Source organism: Chinchilla lanigera, unplaced genomic scaffold (genome assembly GCF_000276665.1).
Source record: "Chinchilla lanigera isolate Chin_1 unplaced genomic scaffold, ChiLan1.0 scaffold00094, whole genome shotgun sequence".
NCBI lineage: Eukaryota > Metazoa > Chordata > Mammalia > Rodentia > Chinchillidae > Chinchilla > Chinchilla lanigera.
Window position 1 is genome coordinate 5,112,019 of NW_004955495.1, and position 17,034 is coordinate 5,129,052.

The following is a 17,034-nucleotide window of genomic DNA, read 5'->3' on the forward strand; positions in this document are numbered from 1 at the left end:
GGGGCTGGCCTCTGCGGTGCCAACGCTGGGTGGAGGTGGCAGGGTGATCACACATATGGGCCCGCAGGGGGCACAGGGATCCCCATAAATGTAGTGTCTGCTGCATGACCAGGAATAGCGTTTTAACTATTCATTTATTTATTTTGCAACCCTGGGGATGGAACCCAGGGCCTTCGCACTGAGCTGCATCCCCAGCTGTTTTTATTTTTTTATTGTGAGCCAGGGTTTTGCTGGGTTCAAACCTGAGATCCTCCTGCCTCAGCTTCCCAGAGTGCTGAGATGACAGGTGTGTGCCACCACGCCTGGCTTATTATTAAATGTTCAAGACAAGCACAAGTGTGGTATTTTTTCAGTCTCATTTTATATCCTTAAGACAACGTCCAACCCAGCACTGCTGTTGGATGAGGAAAACAGGGTGACAATGATGAACGTCCCCACCCCAGATCTACATGTGCTCTTCATCTCTGGGATAGAAGCTGGGGTTGTGACGGGGGACAACTATACCTGGTGGCATGTGCCTATCATCTCAGCCCTCCGGGAGGCTGAGGCAGGAGGATCTCATATTTCACCCTAGCCGGGCCTGTAATCCCAGCACTCGGGAGGCTGAGGCAGGAGGATTGTTGTGAGTTCGAGAGACCAGCCTGGGCTACAAAGTGAGCTCAAGGCCAGCCTGAACTGCACAGCAAGACCCTGTCTCAAAAAGACAATAAATTAATTAATTAGTTAATTAAAATAAAAAATAAAACAGGTGGGGATGGAACTCAGTGCAAAGGCCTTGGATTCCATCCCCAGCACTAAATAAAACAAACAGACAAAGAATGTGGCACTGCGTGAACCAGCACAGTGGCAGTCCGGGTCTTAGCTCCTCAGTCCAGGCAAGAGCTGGTGCCGGGCAGGGGCTGACTCCAGGCAACCTGGCGGCTTCTCGGCTGGGCAGCGCGGCCCTCGGAGCTGGCCAGGCCCGCCTGGACGCTGTGGCCCAGCCGCTGTGTTGGGAAGGGCCCAGCCTGGGCAGCCAGCTGCCGGGCCTCGGCACGGGACGCTCTTCGGAAGGTCGGCGGTGCCCAGCTGGCGCTGCCAGCGCTTCCTGGAGGAGGCCACAGTCCCCAGACACCCACCGAGCCTGGCCACGGCACACACCCGCACCTCAGCCCTGAACCTTACGCCTCCCGCCGGGAGAAGAGCACAACCACAGCCCGTGCCTGGAGGCTGCACAGAAGGAGACAAGGACCAGGACGCAGTGCCCCCATCAGCCCAGCTCTCAGGAGGCTGAGGCAGGAGGGTCGCAAGTTTGAATCAAGCCTCAGCCAAGCCTCAGCCAAGCCTCAGCCAAGCCTCAGCAACTTAGCAAGAAGTTGCTGTCTTTACCAAAATCCTTAGAAAAGAAAAGAAAAAGATGTCCAGACAATCTTGTACCCCCACACAGAGACGGCCCGCCCTAAACAGAGCCCTCTGCTTCCGGCGTGGGGCGGGAAGGGCCACACACTGGCTAATGCCCAGCACCCGGAGGTGCCGTAGCCCGCGTGGGCGGCTCCCATCCACTGAGCTCTCCCGGAGTTAAATTAATGCTTCATGTTGCTGAGCATCATGGCGCATGCCTGTCATCCTGGCACTCGGGAGGCTGAGGCAGGAGGATCTCATATTTCACCCTAGCTGGGCCTGTCATCCCAGCACTCGGGAGGCTGAAGCAGGAGGGTTGTTGCACTTCGAGACCAGCCTGGGCTACAAAGTGAGCTCAAGGCCAGCCTGAACTGCACATCGAGACCCTGTCTCAAAATGACAAAAAAAAAAAAAAAAAAAAAAGGCTTCGTAGTACCGCAGACCCAACGTGCTCACCTGGGGTGGTAAGCTGAGGCCCACGGCAAGAACTGTCCTCCCCAAAGCAGCTCCGCCTCATTCAGAAGTGCTGACCCTGGTGATCCCACCCCAGGGGACCCTGGGCTGTCTCTGGGGACATCTGTAACTGTCACACTGCGGAGCCCCTGGCCCGGAGCAAGTAGGGGCTGGGATACTACTCAGCAACCTGCAGGGACACCCACAGTGCACATAGAGCCAAAAATGAGAATTGGGCCTGGTCCTGTCCCCATATCCCCTGGTCGTGGGGCAGGAGAAGGTCATGAAATATTTTTAAAATGCACAAACCACAGATACAGTCATGGGGTATAAATAGATCTATGATCTACCCGTGCCGGTGCAGCTTCACAGGGTGGAGAGGTGGAGGGTTCCTCGGGGGAGGAAAGGACGAGGGAAAAGGCTCAGGAGGTGCGTTCAATAAGCACCTTCCACCCAGCACCGTCCTTGCCCTGGGTATACAGTAGGCGCTCCATAAATGTGCGTTCCTGAACAATCTCTCTGAAGCCTGCAGATCTCACTGTCTTGCAGGACCAGGGCATCTTCACCCAAAGTCCCCACAAGGAGGAGTTTTAAACAAGTTTTATGTGGATGGGAAGCAGCGGGTGAGGTAGCAGATCTGGGTTCCTCCCTTGTTGCTGTGTGGCCTCAGGAAAAACACTGGCCATCTCTGGGCCTCATGGCCCCTCACTCCCTGAACATCTCTCCCTCAGAGCGACACACAGAGGTCTTTAAGTGCCAGGCACTCAGCAAAGACAGTCACACTCACGCTGGTATAAATGAGATCCTGGTGCTTGGCAGCTTCTCAGTTACTTCCCAAGTCCGGGTGGGGTTCTGGCGCTCCTCAGACGGCCACACCCCCCACAGCTCCGCTCAAACAAACACGTGATCACGGGCAGCGACAGCAACATAAACCGGGCCCTGCTGACCAGTGTACAAACTGTTCCTTCCTGTCCATGACTGCAAGCCCAAATTTGGCCTGTCACAGCTCAGGACAAAGGCACCGTGGCAGTGGCTGTGGCCCGGCCCTTCCTCTGCCCAGGACAATTCCCTCTGTCCTGGAGGCCGTGCTTCTGCCGCTCACGGTCGTGCCTGGAGGTCACCATGCGGCCTGGAGTCCGCCTAACAGACGTTTTCTGACCATGTCGTTAACCTGGTGGGCAGTGGGGAAATGGCAGAGGACCAGGTGGGAGGGGCAGGAGGGAACTTCAGGCAGCAGGAGCCTGGGACGAGTCACAGGATGAGGATTCTGCCTCCTGCTGTGAGCCGGCCATGGCTCTGGACAGAGCAAATGCAAAGGTCCTGGGGCTGGGGCAGGTAGGGGTGTGGGAGGGCCACGGAGAGGCCGGATAGCACAACACGGGCACCAGGGCTGAGGAGAGGAGGTGAGAGGACGGAGTTCACTCCGAGCCCCTCAGGCCACAAGGAGAAGCTCAAGTTTACTCTACACTGCCGCCAGGCAGGACTGACCTGGTGCATATTAATCTTTTTCCCAGTACTAGAGAAAGAACCCAAGGCCTTTGCACCTCCAGCCCTTTTCATTTTTTATTTTGAGGGATGGGAATATAGCTCAGTGCCACAAGCGCCTGCCTGGCAAGCACAAGGTCCTGAGTTCGATTCCTGGTACCAAAAATAAAAAGTCATTTTTAATTTTGAGACAGAGTCTTGCTAAGTTGCTAAGTTCCCTAGGCTGGGCTACAATGTGCGATCCTCCTGCCTCAGCCTCCCGAGTGCTGGGATGACGGGTGTGTGGCAATGCGCCCAGCTGTATTCTGAAAGTCTCTACCTGCCCCCGTGGAGAGACTGGAAGTCCCGGGTGCTGGGGGTGGGGTTAAAACTGGCAAAGCCGATACATGAAACAGCCAGGAGGGCCCTTGAAACGCTGGGTGCAAGTCTCCAACTCTCCTCTACCACAAGGGGTCCGCCCAACTAACTTGAAAATGGGAGTGCAAACAGATGCCTGCACAACGCACTCACAGCAGTGGGGCTCACAGTAGGCCGAAGGTGGGAACAGCCCAGTGCTTACAGAGGGTCGGAGACATCCCACCCATGCTCTGGAATACTACTCAGCCAGGAAAAGGAGCACGGCTGTGACATTCGCCATAGCGTGGATGGACCTTGAGGACACCGCGCTCAATGAGAGACACCAGACACGGAGGACACACAGCGTGGGATCCATAGACAGGAAGTGCACAGGACAGGCGACTCCAGGGACAGGAAGTGGACTCAGGTGCCAGGGCTGGGAGGGGACAGGAGTCTGTTCCCGGGGACAGGCTCAGTTTAGGAAGGTGAGAAAGGGCGGGGGAGGACGGTGGTGAGAACAGCACTGCCATGGGAATGTGGTTAATGCTGCTGAGCGGGGCACTTAAAACATGGTTAAAATAAACTGGCGTGGTGGTGCACTTGGGGCAGGCTGAGGCAGGAGGATCACCATGAGCTCAAGGCCAGCCTGGGTTATACAGTGAGATCCTATCTCACCCTCCCCATGCCCCCAAAAGGGAAGAAACGGTTAAAGGAATCAGTGCGTGTTCTCTGTGACGGTTAAATATTATTTGTGGGCGTCTGGCTGCTGTGCGGCCCCGCGGGAGGCGTGGGCAGCTGGCGCTGCAAGCATCGGCGGGCCTGGCCTAGTGGCCTGGGAACAGCTCCACGGGCCACACTGAATGTCCGCCTGGGACACAGGACGCCAGGCCTTGCAGAAGCCACCAGCCACGGGCCTGGAGCCTGGCAGCGGGGGAGCCGGGCCGGTCCAGCGGCCGCCCGCCCCAGCCTGGCTCCGGCGCAGCTGGCTCTGCCGCCGCCACGTCCGCCTCCCTCCTCGTGGCTGCCAAAGCGAGAGGCAAAGCCAGGCCCTGGAATCCCCGCGCAGGCTCAGCCTGCCCTCCATCTGGCAGGCACCGTGCCTCCACGCGCCCTGCCCCTCGCTCCAAACCCTGTCTGCACTCCCTCGGCCGGACTCAGTCTGGGCCTCCAAGGAGGGCACAGAAGCCCAGGTCCTTCACGCGCAAGCCAGGCCCTCCCTCCCCTGCCCTCAGTGCTCCACAGCTCCCACCTCCCAGGCCAATGCCCAAGCCCTCCTGCAGCCCACCTTCCCCTCCCACCTCCCCTGCTCCCGCTCTGCCCCTCCTCCCACTCTGCCCCTCCTCCCTCTGCTCCAGCTGCATGGTGCCAGGCTTCCTGCTGCCCCAGGGCCTTTGCACAGCCACATGCCCTCTACCTGGACTGCCCTCCCTGCACGCTGAGCCCCCTGCAGCCTGACTTCATTCCCATCTTGGTTCAGATGTGGTTTATGTGTCCACAGCTGCTGGCCCCTCCCTGGATGTGGGCCGAAAGCTTAGGGTTTCACCTTCTTACAACTCCCTGAGAACTACTGCCAACGATGCTCCTGCCTAGGTGCCCCGTTCTGCCGCTGTGTATTCCCTGAGCCTCTGGCCCATCCCTTGCTAGGTCTGCCAGCCTGAGCGTAAAGGTGAACCCGGGATTCTTTCATCCAGCACATTGTGAGTACCTACTGTATACCAGGCCCTATTCCAGGCAGCAGAAAACGGCAGTGACACAAACACTGACACCCATGTGTCTCCCCCCTGCCCTACTGAGGAGACCCTGGGGCCCACTGGAGGCCGACTCCCCACATAGAGAGTCGACGTTGCCCTGGGCTTCCAGGAGCCCTAGAGGACCCCACTTTCAGGGACCCTGGAGAAAGGCACCCCCTAAGGTCCCCAAAGGGAGAACAACCAACTGACATCCCCCATGCTGTGTGACCTCATCAAAACTACTTTCCCTCTCTGAGCTTCCCTGGCTGACTATAGGAGCCCTAAAGCCACCGCCAGGCCATGCTCCAGGGCATCAGGACAAACAGAAAGGAGAAAAGCAGCCAAGCGTGCTGGCGCAGGCCTGTAACCCAGCACTGGAGCGGGGGCTGAGGCAGGAGACAGCCGTGAGTTCGAGGCCAGCCTGCACTGCACGGTGAGACCCTGTCTCAAAATAAAAAAAACAACGAAACCAAACCAGAACAAAAATTAAAAAAAAAAAAAATTTAAAAAGGAAAAGGCAAGGCCTCGAGGCCCCGACACGCAAGGCCCCAGGGGACGGCGCGGCCACCTGGCTGGGACGCGGTCACGAGGCTGAGCTGGGCCCGCCCGCCCGAGTCTGGCCCGCACTTTGCAGCTCCCCCTCGGCAGCCCTGGGCCGCGGCCAAGCTGCCCGGAACCGCGTCCAAGGAACCGCGTCCAAAGCCGGTTCCTTCCTCCCCTGGCTCCGGGCCCCGGGGCCGCCGTGGGCTCAGGGTCCCGGCCGCCGCCCCTGCCCCGTCCGTCCCGCCCCCGTCGGGCTGCGTCCTCAGCCGCTGGGGGCCCTGGCCTGGCGGCGACCTCAGGGGGACGCCGGGGACACTGGCGGGGACCTCTCGGGGCGACGGGCCGGGCACGGGCCGGGGGTGGCCACAGGGTGCAGAGACGTCGCAGAGGCCACGGCCAGGACTTGTCCTCGCCATGGCCGCCACCGCTGGAGGCCGGCCACCCGCCCTGGTGACATCACGCCCGGGCGGCCATTTTCTGGCCTTCGGGTTCCAGATGCTTCTCGGGCCCAGCGGCCATTTTATGGGCTCAGGAGAGCCGGAGGCCGAGGCCTGAGCGTCCCCGCCTGGACACGGGACACGGCGGGGACGTGGGTGGAGGGGACAGTGGCCGTGGCCCCCGCGGGGCTCTGTCGTCCCTCCCCGCCGCCCCAGCCCCCGCTGCGGCCCGCGAAGGGTTACCAGGGTCGGTGCCAAGGCCGGGGCCCGCGCCAAGTGTCCTGGCCAGGAAGCTGCCACCGGGCACCGTGGCCACTCGGCCACCCGGCTCGCACAGCACCCCGGAGCCTCAGAGGCCGTGAGCCACAAGGATAAAAATACCCGCTGGCCAGGCCGCCACGGCCGCCACCGCTGTCCTGCCAATGTCAAATGTGAGCGGGGACCGGGACGGGACGGGGACTGTGACAGGCGGCCTTAAAATAACCCACTGTTTACATCTGGAGCGAATTCTTGGCTTCCCCGCCACTGCGCCACCCCCACCTTCCTGGCAGGGTGTCTCTCCCTCCCCGGGTGCCGCCAGGGGACCCAAGTGGGACCGGCACTGCCAGGGACACGGCGTGGACGCGGCGCCTCCGTGTGTCCTGGGCTGTGTCCCCAACACCCCGCAGCCCCAGCGGACTCGGGAAGGTGACAGCAGAGTGCTGTGTGGCTCTGGACCCGTGCTGACCCTCTCTGTGCCTCTGGGGGAAGAAAAAGCCCGGAGCAGGAGACGCCCCCCGGAGAACGGCCCCACCCCCGCCCCGGCTCTGCGTTTATCTGCTGCAAAAATCAGACACTGACACAGGAGGCGGTGGTGCACACCTGTCGTCCCAGCACTCGGGAGGCTGAGGCAGAAGGATCATGAGTTTGAGGCCAGCCTGGGCTACAAAGTGAGCTTAAGGCCAGCCTGAACTGCATAGCGAGACCCTGTCTCAAAAAGACAAAACAGATACATACATAAATAAATAATAAAAACAGAGTGGAGGACCCGGCTCATGGGGGTATAAATTCCAACCCACAGGGACAAGAAGGGAGAGTGTGAGGTGCCACCCAAGTAGTGCCCACCTCACTGCCTTTGTCCTCTGAGAGTTCAAAGAGCTGTATCTCTCTTGAGAAGCTCCCCCGTGGACCAAGTTCCTGGATATCAGAGGAAGGTGGCTTGGGGGTGCTGGGCTGAGAAGAGGACATTGGAGCTGGGGCCCTGATGTATGCGCAAGAGTTTGTCAGGCACATGAGGAACACAGTGAAGAGGACAGTGTGTGAGAACACCAGCCTGCCCTTCACGGGGTCCTCAGCACATGTCAGCCGTGAAGGGCTCGGCACAGACCTATGGGGCAGGTGGCCCCCACGAGGTCAGGGCACTGGTCTAAGGGTGCACAGCCAGGATTGCCCTGGGCCCGAGCCGCCCCCTCCTGAGCCCTGCACCTGGAAAATTCTGTTACCCAGCCAGTCAGTGCCTCCTGTATGCTGACACACGCCGGCCTGCCGCAGAGCAGAGGTGATCGTCTGCACTTTACAGAGGGGTAAACCAAGGCACAGGCGCAGGGAAAGGCTGGGCCAAGCTCACCCGGCCAGCCAGCTGGAAGCTATGAACCACCTCTGTGGCCGTGGGCACCCCGCTTCCTCTAGCCAGAAGGTGGTCCCAGGGAGTCCCAGCTCCCCTCATCCCGGCCGCCTGTCCTCCCCGGAGCAGCCACCAGGGGGCGCCGCAAGCCCCGAGCCGGGCCCTCCCCCCTCTGCCCTCAGTGCCCCGGTGTTCCCACTGCCCAGGTCCTCCCACAGCTTACAGGGCCCCCTGTCCTCTCCCCGCCTCTGCTGCGCCACCTCCCCGCCTCCTCCCTTGGCTCCAGCTGCGCGGACTCCTCGCTGCCCCTGCACCTTGCTGGGTTGGTCTGAGCTGCCCCAGGGCCTTTGCACAGCCGCCCCTCCACCAGCGGGCTCCCCCTTTCAGTCCTTCACACTCCAGCTCCTCAGCCCGCCTTGAGCTCAGCTCCCTAGCACCCCCCCCCAACACAGGGCCTCCCTGGACGCCCCCAAGCAGCTCCTGCCCCACTTCATTTTCCTGACACGGGCAATCACTTCCCAGCGAGCTACCTCCCTCATGAAGAACAGCACACAGTCAGCGCTTCACCCGCACTCCCCGCCCCCAGGACAGCTGCTGGCCCAGTGCCATGCTGTCCGCCCGGGCCTGCCCCAGCCTCCTCCGCGGCTCACCTCCCTTTCTTCCCGGCAGCTTCACCTAGCAGCTGCCATTTTACAGGTGGGGGGAAACTGAGGCCCCAACGGGAGGCACCACCCGGCAGTGGATGCAGGAGGGTTGGGGGGCCACGGCCTCTTTCAACAACAGCCTCTCTTGCTCAGAGGGGTAATAGGCTCAGGGAGGGAAGGGTTCTTTGTTTCTTTCTCAATTTCGAGACATGGTCTTGCTAAGTCACTAAGTTGCCCAGGTTGGGTCTGAACTGGAGATCCTCCTGCCTCAGCCTCCTGGTGTTGGGATGATAGGCGTGCGCCACCAGGCCCAGGTTTTAGGAATAAACAGCATCACTAGCAGTAACAGTAGTGGCTACCCGAGGGTGCTGGCCGAGGATGCACAGCTGGCTCTGGCTCTCCAGCCACCCAAGAGGGGCGCGGGGATGACGCTGGCCCCTTTAAGAGCCAGGCGGTCGGGGCGGGCGGTGCCGGTGCCACTGGCCTTATGTAAGCGTGGGCCTTGCATAACCGCTTACGTAAGGAGCCGGAGCAGACTCGTCCACGTCCACCGCAGCGACCTGCCTCAGGCCGCCGGCAAAGAGCGACAGCCAGACTCCCCGGGCAGCAGCCGAGGGGGCAGCGGGCTCCAGGCCCTCTGCGCTCACCCCTTCCTGGGGCACAGGTGCCTGAGACCTGGAGAAGCTACCAGGACTTCCGCTGGGCTCCCCTGGCAGCCCTGGTATGCAGTCGGCGCTCAATAAATGCAGCCGTGTGGTAACAGCTGGCACCATGTAGGGCCCAACTCTAAAGCTCCACCCCTTTTTTTGTCTTTTGAGACAGGGTCTCACTATGCAGTTCAGGCTGGCCTTGAGCTCACTGTGTAGCCCAGGCTGGTCTCAAATTTGCAATGATCCTCCTGCCTCAGCCTCTCTTGAGTGCTGGGATTACAGGTGTGTGCAGCCACATCCAGATGCCCCCTCCCTTTGTATAAATCAGGATCTCACTATGTAGCCTAGGCTGGTCTTGAACTCCTGGTGATCCTCCTGCCTCAGCCTCCCAACGCCCTGTGTGTGCCGCATGCCTGGTCTATGGCCCTTTTAATTTGACACAAGGATTTTATCTTTGCATACCTCTCCACAACAGAAACTGAGGCACAAACACAGCCAATCAAATAGTCCTCCTGTCCACACAGCAGGGGAGCCCAAGAGGGAAACAGCAGGTGATACATTATTGCCCAGTAAGCGCCCAGTGCTGGGTACCAAATTCCAGCCCTGAAAATGCCAATTTGCCTAGCGACCCATGGGAGGGGGACGGGAGGGGGAAGGGGCTCCGATCTAACTGGGGAAACCGAGGCCCACTGAGATGAGACATAGCCCAGATCGAACTCAAGCCTCAGCAGGTCACCGCCTCGGCCCAGCTGCGTGGCTCGGAGGCCCCCCACATCTGTGTCCCCCTCCCCCTCCTCTCTGGGTGCTGGCCCTTTAAGACAGCAGGCAGCCTGGGAATGTCCCAGGGTGACCCCAAGGGGAAGGTGTGGCCGGGAACAAGGGGCCCATTCAGCTGCCCAGGGCGCCTCCGCCTCCACCTCCGGGCAGCCCACGGGTGGCAGGCGGGCAGCTGGAGGCAGGGAGCGGACCCGCTGGGTTTCAGGGAGAGCCGGGCAGGTGGAGACAGATGAAGAGGGAGAAGAGACGGACACCCAGGGATGGACAGAGTCAGAGGTGCTGGCCTTGGCCACCTCCCTGCTGGCCCAGGTCATGCCTTTGAGCCCTGCCCACTGCTCAGCGCAGCTGGCCCCGAAGCTGCTCCTTGATCCAGCCGGACCTGCAGCTGAAGCAGCAGCACCAGTGTCCTTTAGGCCCAGGGGCAGGATCCAGGGGACACTGTGGGGAGATCTCTGATGTAACCCAGATACCCCTTCCAGGCTCGCCTTGGGGAGACCATCATGGGCCTCACTCTTGCCCTTGGCTGTGTGACCCTGGGCACTGATTGTGTCCCTCTTGGCCTCAGTTTCCCCAATTGTCAAATGCAATGAATGATAACAGCAACCTCTGAAGGACTCCGTGAGGTTAAATGAGCCCGGTGAGTGCTCCTCCTGTTTCCTGGGGAGACCCCAATGTGCTGCAGTTCCCATAGTTACACCCAGCCCCCTGGCAAATGCAGACAGCATAGCCATCATCCCAGCACCTGGGAGGCTGAGGCAAGAGGGTTACTGCAAGTTTGAGGTCAGCCTGGGTTACATAGTGAACTCAAAGTCAGCTTGGACTCCACAGTCAGACCCTGCCTCACAAAACAGAACAGAACAAAACAAAAACGAGAGAACGCAGCGCCCACCTCCCACTGGACATGGCCGCCATCAGTCACAGTGCGGCCTTGGTGGCGCGGCAGGAAGTCCTCCCACAAGTCGGCCGGCTGGGAGGAAGCCCAAGGTCACCCGGGCCTCCGCCGCCAGTGCCCCAACTGCCCAGGACTGAGCAGAAGCTGCCCCTGGGCCCTGAGCTTTCGGATTAGAGCTGGCGACTTCTAGTCCCTATGCCTGGGGTGATCCAAATCCCAGCGCCGGGCCGAGTGTGGAGGCGCACACCTCTCATCCCAGCACTTGGAAGGCTGAGGCAGGATGATCGCTTGAGTTCAGGCCAGCCTGGGCTACATGGGAAGGAACACACTGGTTCAAAAAAATAAAACAGAAAGATAAAATCCAGCTCCGGAAACCGGAGGGTCTGCCCTTGGGCCCAAAAGCACAAGTGTGAAAAATTCTGGGCCGACCGCCGGCGGCACTTACAGATCCCTCCCACACTGGCAGAAGCATAACTGGCCAGGCAGCGGATCACAAATCTGGGCTTTCTAGATCTGCTCTGACCTCCACCTAAGGCTCCCCAAGGGGAGGGCATGGGCTCCCGTCTCACAGAGATGCACCTGGCACGCCAGGGACCCCGCAGGTCTGGAACTGCGTCCTTCAGGGACCAAGAACCCAACGCAGAATGTTCAGGAAGCTCCTCCAAAGCACGCGGGAACCCAACCGGGAAAGTCCGGCCCTGACCGGACCACAAGGTCAGGCACACAGGTGAAGGATTCCAAGCCAAGCAAGCAGCTTGGGGATCTAGAACTATTATTTGGGCTTCTCGTACTTCAGGCTGGCCTCTGACTCACAGCGATCCTCCTGCCTCAGCCTCCCGAGTGCTGGATGACAGGTGTGCGCCACCACCGGCCCCTGGGATTCCAGCGTCCTCCCTGCCCTCCGTCATGATGGCCCTCTTGCATCTGCCCTGGTGGCTGTGCTGAGCCCACCTGTGATGTCCAGAGAGTCCCAGAGACTGTGCAGAGGACCAAAGAGAGGGCCCTCCCTAGGCAACACCCCATCCCTTGCTGTGCCTCAGTTTCCCCAGCAGCACAAGACATCCCATGTCCCCAAGTGCCCCTTCCACCACCCACCCCTGGCCAACTCCGTCCCATCTGTGACTTCCTGTCCACACCCAGTGGGAGGCAGAGGGCCTGGCCTGGCAGCTGGCGGGGGCGGGGGACACATGGCTGCATCCCCAGCTACCCTCGCACCCCTGTGCTCCCGGGCCCGGGGAGCGTGCCAACTGCAGCTTCGTAGCATGGGGTGACAGCCACAGGTATGTGCGCCGCCTGCCTGCTCTGCTGCCTCACAGGGCCGAGCCCACCCTCCCTGGGGGGCAGGGGACAAGGGACAGCTGTTCCCTTGGGTGCTGGTGCCACATAGGACACGGTCACTGCTCACCCCCAAGGCCACCCTCTCCGAGTGCCTGACGTGGGCAGGAAGGTGGTATTTGTGCAGAAATACTGTCCATTTAATTCCCTTGCAGGTGAGGAGACAGGGACCAAGCTGTGCCTGTCATCCCAGCACTTGGAAGGCTGAGGCAGGAGGGTTGCAAGTTCTAGCCCAGCCCAGGAAATTTAGCGAGACCCTATCTCAAAAAATAAAAAGGGCTGGGATGGAGCTCAGTGTGAAGGGCTTGTGCGGGTGGAGGGAGAAGCCATGCTAAGCGTAAGAATACTATCCTTTTGTTAGAACTGATCGAATCTGATTTATTGATTGATTGACTGTAGGACTGGGCACGGAACCCAAGGCCCTCACACTGAGCTACATTTCCAGCCTTTTGTGTTTTGATTTTCTTTGGAGACTGGATCTCTCGAATTGTTAAACTGCACAGGCTGGCTTTGAACTTGCGATCCTCCTGCCTCAGCCTACAGACAGGCGTGTGCCCACTTCCTATTTCTCTTATCATCAGGTGGTCCTAGAGGACACAGGGTTACTTGTTTAAGGTCAGCACAGGCGACGGTTATTATTTACCGTTACAGGGATTCTTAGCAAATTATACGTTTTGTAAATTGTGTTAAAGTACAGAAATAAAATAAAATTTCCCATCTTTGGTTTTATTTTTCTGGCGCTGGGATGGAACCTGGGACCCCCTGCACGGCGAGTGAGCGCTTACCACGGGCTGTGCCGTCCGCCTCTGGGCCTTCCCACCTGCCCACGCTGAGCCTGTCCCCGCCCCAGCCCGGCATCCCCGTCCTCGTCTGTCCCCGTGGCTCTGAGCACACCGGGCCGTCCTGGGAGTGGGACCCTGCGGTGCGTGACCTTCTGTGTGTGGCTCAGCTCCCTGAGCAGCACGGCCTCAAGGCCCATCCTTGATACAGCGGGGCCAGGGCTTCCTTCCTCTGAGGCGACAAATCCTGCTGAGCGCCTACTGTATACCAGGCCCGTCCAAGCTCTGTGCATTGGCTAACTCAGCCTGTCCAGCTGTCTTAGCCCTGGGATCAGAATCACCCCATTTAAAAAAAATTTTTGAGACAGGATCTCACCATGTAGCTCAGGATGGCCTCAAATTCACAGTGATCCTCCTGCCTCAGCCTCCTGAGTGCTGGGATCACAGGTGTGCAGCACCACGCCCGGCTAGAATCACCCCCATTTAGGGAAGAAAACTGAGGCCCAGCACACCGGGAGATCACTCACCAGAGGTCACACAGCTGTGGGCTGAGGCGTCCCTGCCAGGCCACCTGGACTCCTGCTGGGCCACCCCGCATCACAGGGGCCCTAGCTGCTCCCTTGGGTGAGAAGAAGGAGGCCTGGGGCCTCCCTCTCTCCTGGAGCTAGGAAATGGATCCAGGAAGCAAATAAGCCTTTATGGAGCACCCTCTGTATGCTTTCTGGGGATCCCTGACTCCAATTCATGATGTGGTACACACAGTTCTCACTCCAAGACCAGAGAGGGCAGGGCTCCACCCGAAGTCACACAGCACAGCCTCAAGCCTCGTGCAGCAGGTGGCTCCACAGTCCCCATTCCCACGTCCATCCACACCGTGTCCGTGGTCTGTCTGCTTCTTATTATCTCTGCGCTGTGAGCACGTGTGACTTCTATCCGCTAACCAGAAAGGGGATGTTTTGCTGTTCGGGTTCTTGAAAGAGTGTTTCATGCCTTCTTTTTCCTTTTGTTTTTTGTGGTCCTGGAAATGGAACTCAGCAGTGCTCTACCACTGAGCTACACCCTCAGCCCTTTTTATTTTGAGACAGGGTCTTGCTAAGTCACTAAGCTGCCCAGGCTGGGCTCCACCACATGACAGGTGCTACCATGTCTGGCATCAATCTTTTTCTTTGACACAGGGCCTCGCTATATACTTCAGGCTAGCCTTGAACTCACAGCGATCCTCCTGCCTCAGCCTCCTGCTTTTTTTTCTTTTAAAGACCCCTATATTCTTATCCCAGCTCTGCCTCTTCAGAGCTGTGTGACCTCAGGCAAGTAAAGGACCACATCCGGTTCTTTATGAAATCTGGGAGAAAGTAAGACTTCTTCCCCTCTAGGATGGCAGAGAGATGCAAACAGTCAGGATACACAGTGCGGATGGGGGTGCCTCTCAGCAGTGAGCGCCTGCCCAGCTCACGTGAGGCCCTAGGCTCCATCCCCAGCCCCGCAACATACATACGTACATACATAAATAAATAAATAAAAAGACACGTGGGCAGGGAGTCCACGTTCGCTGTCGCCATGATCCGTGCGGCTGTCACTGCGCCCGGATCCACTTAGGCAGGGTGGGGCCCTGCCCGAGTTCCCCACTACCCTCTGGGGCTCACTGAGCCATGGCGCTGGCAGGCGCTGGGCTGCGGGCGGCTGGCACGGCCGAGGCGGGAACAGGAGAGGGGAGGCTGGCCCAGGGCGGCGGCGTCAGCACATGGGCACCATCTGGGCTGGCAGCTGCCGGGGCGGGCGGGCCTGGCAGCCCCTCCCCCACCACCCTGGCACGCTGCCCGCCCGCGCTCCGAGTCGGGTTTCTCCGGCTGCCAGAGGGGGCGGGGAGGCCGGCTGGGGTGCAGGCCCTGGGCCTGGCTTCCCAGGCTGCTTCCCAAAGCCAGGCAGGGCGGGCAGAGCCAGGCTCACCCTCTCCTGTGGGGCCCTGCACCCAGTAACTCCTGCAGCTCCGAGCAGCCCCAGGCCCTTTGCACAGGCTGCGCCCCCGACCTGGCCCAGCACAGACTCAGTCCTTTCTCCCTCCCAGGCTCCCTCCTTTCCTTCGGGCCTCATCTCCAAAGTCACCTCTCCGGGAGCCCCACCCCATCCGGAGCGGCTCTGGGCTCCTCCACAACTGTACCCTCCTTTGTTTGCCTGATATTAAGTCTATTTTTCTCCTAGTACTGGAGATTGAACCCAGGGCCTTCCCACTGAGCTCATCCCCAGCCCTTTTTATTTTTTATTATGAGACAGGGTCTCGCTAAGTCACTAAGTTGCTCAGGTGGAGCTCCAACTTGTGCTCCTCCTGCCTCAGCCTCCCAGAGTGCTGGGATCACAGGCACGTCTGGCTTCTTTCCCACCCGCACTGTGGGTGATCCCTGCTGTTCACCGTTGTCTGTCTGGCCCTGACGCTGGCTGAGCATGGTGTCTCCTTGGGCTGTGTGGCAGGCAGTGGTCCCCCAACATCAAGCCCATGTGCCCACAGGGCCGGCCAGGCTCTGCCACACCCGCCCATCCACCCACGGTCCGGCCTGTATCAGGGCTGACGGAGCCCACGCTGCACCCCAGCAGCAGCACTGGGACCTTGCAGCCCTGGGGAGCCCCTGGTGGAGGAGGGAAGGCAGAGGCCATCACCCCCCGTCATCACACTCACAGCTAACAGGGCTGAGACAGGACAGAACCCTGTCCCAGGAGGGGTCCTGGGACACAGACTCCCATAGAGCCCAAGGTCACCGAGCCACATGGTCCAATGTCATCTCCTACCACCACGATTTTCCTCCAACCCCCTCCACCTTCGAGGGTGGGGACAGGGATGGGGGGCAGTGACAAAGGCAGAAGCCACCTGAGTCCAAACCCTAACCCTGGCCTCTCTCAACGTTGTGGACCCAGGCAGGTCAGACCCCTACCTTAGGCCTTTGTTTCCACACTCTCTCAAATGGGTACAACATAGCTCCTGCCTCGCTGGGCCACTATGAAAATGGAAAAGAAGAGGCTGGGGATTTAGCTCAGTGGCACAGCGCCTGCCTGGCAAGTGCAAGGTCGTGAGTTTAATTCCTGCTGCAGGCGGAAAAAAAAAAAGAAAATGGAAAAGAATTGCTAAGGCCTCAGAAAAATGCCAGGCAGAAAATAGATTTAGGACTTGGGTTTTGATGTAGAAGTAGGAGTTTCCACATGGGAAAGGTGTTCCAGGCCAATGGAACTGCATGAGCAGGGGACACCAGAGAAAACCACGACCCTAGCAGTAGGACAGAAGCAGTCTTTTCAACCCCATGAGCCTTGTTTCCTAAACCCTTATCATGAACCCTTAACATTCCACAGGGGCTGGGTTTTGTTTGTTTGTTTTGTTTTTCAGTGTGGGAAAGGAACCCCGGGGCCTCCTGCATGGTAGGCAAGTGCTCACCACTGAGCTACAACCCCAGCCCTTTCCTTCCCTCCTTCCTTCCTTCCTTCCTTCCTTCTTTCAATCTTCCCTGTTTTTTTGAGAGACGGTCTCGCCATGCAGCCCAGGCTGGCCTCCAGCTCACCATCATCCTCCTGCCTCAGCCTCCGGAGTGCTGGGACCACAGGAGTGGTCCACCGCACCCGGCCTGCCTTCCTCCCTGGGCTGGGGGTGGAGCCCCAGGTCTTCCTCTCCAGCCCTTTTCTCTCGGAGGCGGGGGCTCACTGAATCATTACGCTGTGCAGGCTGGGCTCAAACTCTCCATGACCGGCCTCAGTCTCCCTGAGTCCCTGGGGTCACAGACCTGCGCCATGGCGCCCAGCTGCAAGCTGCCTCCCAACTGCTCACTTCATAGAAAAGGAAACAAGGCCCAAAAGGGGCCACCCGGCTGCCCCACATCCCGCGGGGGAGTGCTGGCATCCACGGGTCTCCTCGGGGAGCCTGGGCACGGGCACTGGCAGTGAGGCAGCGCTCCCCAGGGGTGCGGAGCCGGCTAGAAGCCCGGGGGGCGGTGGCGGCCGTGACCTTCCCGG

The 17,034-nt window shown here is 59.7% G+C and overlaps 1 protein-coding gene across 1 annotated transcript in view; it reads right to left on the minus strand.

The window, feature by feature from the left end:
* The window catches only part of Nfic (nuclear factor I/C (CCAAT-binding transcription factor)), a gene marked incomplete in the record, with an annotated part of 44,343 nt that overhangs the window by 16,800 nt on the left and 10,509 nt on the right, over positions 1-17,034 (minus strand).